This window comes from Chiloscyllium punctatum, unplaced genomic scaffold, assembly GCF_047496795.1.
Source record: "Chiloscyllium punctatum isolate Juve2018m unplaced genomic scaffold, sChiPun1.3 scaffold_278, whole genome shotgun sequence".
In the NCBI taxonomy this organism is placed as follows: domain Eukaryota; kingdom Metazoa; phylum Chordata; class Chondrichthyes; order Orectolobiformes; family Hemiscylliidae; genus Chiloscyllium; species Chiloscyllium punctatum.
The window spans coordinates 214,047-217,365 of record NW_027310012.1 but is presented as its reverse complement, the minus strand read 5'-3'; the positions used below and the strand labels follow the sequence as shown (position 1 = coordinate 217,365).

At 43.3% G+C, this 3,319-nt stretch overlaps 1 non-coding gene across 1 annotated transcript; it reads right to left on the bottom strand.

The window, feature by feature from the left end:
- Positions 1-479: 479 nt before the first annotated feature.
- On the bottom strand, positions 480-561 carry trnas-gcu (transfer RNA serine (anticodon GCU)). The gene has a single exon. It is a non-coding gene; the product is annotated as a tRNA-Ser (tRNA).
- Between the last annotated feature and the right edge of the window lie 2,758 nt (positions 562-3,319).

Here is a 3,319-nt window from a genome sequence, read left to right as displayed (position 1 = left end):
CCCATGCACGGCACCAACATTGGCAATTCTCCACTGTGCATTTACAGCCAGTTCTCAGTGCCCCTACACACATGCCCTGCCCCTCTGAAGTATCGCCATCATTTTGTGCTGTCTCGCTGTGCTCTTCTCACCAGGATGAATTACTTCTACTCAACCTCCTTCAGATTTCATCTGACAAAACGTTCATTAAGATTCCCTTTGCATAAACATGCACTTCGCAGCTCTCGGTATTTGATTTTCCTGGATGTCTTACATACGAAAAAACGTTCACAGCAACTTGATTTGCAAAAGGAAACCGCGCTCCCTTTCATTATCCCAATGCAACCTACATTTCAATACAGTTTAGTCAACAGGCTCAAACCATTCTTTAAAATTTTGTAATAGCGGAAATGCATATAAACTGACCATTAGCGTTCCAGTTTCAATACGACAGCTGTGATCATCTGAAAACAGCAACACGAAAATGCCATTGATGGCAGCGACGAGAGTGGGATTCAAACCCACGCGTGCAGAGCACAAGGGATTAGCAGTCCATCGCCTTAACCCCTCGGCCACCTCGTCACAGGCTGTGAACTTATGAATAATTGAATTGGGTAAATTATGCAGAGCAGCAGATATTTCTCCCTGCTGTTGGTGAAATGATAAATAACATCGTACGGTTCCAAGACCGACCCAAGATCTGACCCCTGGGTTGTGGGGCAAGTGCACTCCCACTGTCAGACAATGCACACAGTGATCTGAACAAAAATGAGGAAATGAATATGTGACAAGGTCTGTTGAATTCTGTGAAGATTTGAAGTCAACGGAATGAAGAACCCGAGACAGCAGGAGGTGTTCTTTCAATAAAGAGTTGAATAGAGCTCTTAAGGATAGTGGAATCAAGGGTTATGGGGATAAGGCAGGAACAGGATACAGATTGAGGATGTTCAGGCCATGATCATAATGAATGGTGGTGCTGGCTCGAAGGGCAGAATGGCCTACTCCTGCACCTGCTGTATATTGTCTTTTAAATTGCCTGTGAGGAATTGTTTTCCAGACTGGAGGAGAGTGCATAGTGCTCAATGTCATTATTCGGAACACCTAACTTCCGCTCAGATGTTTTTGACACGCACTTGTGTACAGAACACACAATTTCAAAATCCAAAATAAGGCTAAACTGACAATTGAAGGCAACAATGCAAAAACCTTGATCTGTATCATTTTCCTGGGCCGTGCGACACCAAGTCACTGTATGATCACAGCAACACAGTGAGCAAGTGTCAGAAGGAAAATGAGTGCAGTGCCAGAGTGCATGCTTGGAGCAGCAGGTGACAGACGGGGATGTGCATATCCCACAACAGGAACACTTCCTAAACAGCGGACTGAGGTGGAAGGATTCAGAGGGGGTTTACACTTTGAAATTTGATGCCAGAGACACAATGGAGACCTGTCATTGAGTTTGTTCAAGATGAAGATTTTAAGATTTCTACAGATGCAAAACAAAATAAAAAGCTCATGGGTTAGTGAAGGCAAAAGATGGAATTGTACATTTCATCAATCGACCCATCTTTACAATGAGTACCTCACCACTTTCCTCACTCAGGGACTGAACCACTGGTGAAGATGATCATATAATCCCCGTTACTAGCCATGGAATCAGAGAAACTCGGTTTCCCAAACGTTAAGGTAAAACCAGGAATGTGGAGGTAAGCATTAATGTGTTGCTTCTGTGCTGAAGGTGACCAGTGCACTGTATCTCTGTTTCAGTATAGTGGGCTGTGCTGTGCAGAAGTTTCAATTCTGAGCCTCACATGGAGCAGTTTTAATTTGTCGTCGTGTTGAGGAATACGGACAGAAGATGATATTGAGCAAAGCTAAGTTTATGGGAAAATACCCGTGTTTGTGGATTGAGAAACAACGTTTTCTGGACAATGACTCCTTGATCAACAAACATACTGCAAGTATCTAAAACGTGAAGAAACATATGTGGAGAGAGAGCCGAAGGTGATTTTTCAGCAGATGGATAACGTTTCCCATGTGCCCTGCGTTAAATTCCGGGAAAATAGATGTTGAACTGGTTTCATGTTGCACAGTTTACACATGTTACACTGATGAATCAGTGAACATTCCCCACGTATCCTCGAAGGCAAGGATTTCCTTTTCCATTTTAGGAGATCATTACAGCACTGAATTCCATGTGTGCATTTCATTATAACCGAAACAGTTGCAGCAAGACTTTTAAACTAAGATTTTGCTAAGATCTACTTGCATTGGTTGTCCAAAAAATTACATTCCATATTATGGTATGTTTGCAGATGAAGGCACTTTCTGATTCTTGAGCAATTATATTTCAGTTTTGTCAAAAAATTATCATTCGCCGTTCTCTCTTTCCCTTTCATTTTCCCGTTTTATATCCCGTGTTTTATCGGTTTATCTTAAGTTTTCAATAATTTCAATCAATCTCGCTCCTGATTACCAATCCGAGAGAATGCCACAGTCTTGTCAATTTATATGCAGTGCAGCTGGAGGGCGCGGTGACCAAGTAGAAAGGCATTGGTCACGTGAACCAAATAAAAGGAGCCAGCTGGTGGAATCTGGCCGTTCCATCACAGTCATATTTAAAACATTTAACATAATCTTTAGCCAAATCATATTGGCAGAAAACAAGAAAACAAAAACAAAAAAATTGCTGATGTTGAAAATCAAACAAAAACAGACGTTGTTGGAATATTTCAGGACGTCTGGCAGCATCTGTGGACAGACGGACCCAATGGATGTGAAACGTTAACTGTGATTCATCTGCACAGATGCTGCCAGCACACCTGTGATTTTACAGCAATTTCTGTTTTTGTTCAGATTGGCAGATTTTGTCGCAGTCCATGAGAACAGTGCTCATTAGAATCAAACAGACAGCATGGACCTGGGAGTGTGAAATGAGGCAGTAATAATGAATGAGTGGAGAGTGTTGTACTGGAAAAGCACAGCAGGTCAGGCAACATCCGAGGAGCAGGAGAATGGACGATTTAGGCAGAAGCCATTCATCAGGAATTAGGCTTGTGAGTCGGGCAGAGGAACAAAGCTGAAGCCAGGTACCAATTCGCAGACACCCCCTCCTACAGACCACGATCACAAACTCTCCTCCCCTCACCAAACCATCATCTCCCAGACCAACCACAATCTCATCACCTCTGGGCATCTCCCATCCACAACCTCCAACCTCATTGTCCGAGAACCACGCACTCCCCGATTCTACCTCCTTCCTAAGATTCACAAACCTGACTGCCCCAGTCGACCTATTGTCTCATCCTGAGTCTGTCCCATCCGAATCATCTCTTCCTAC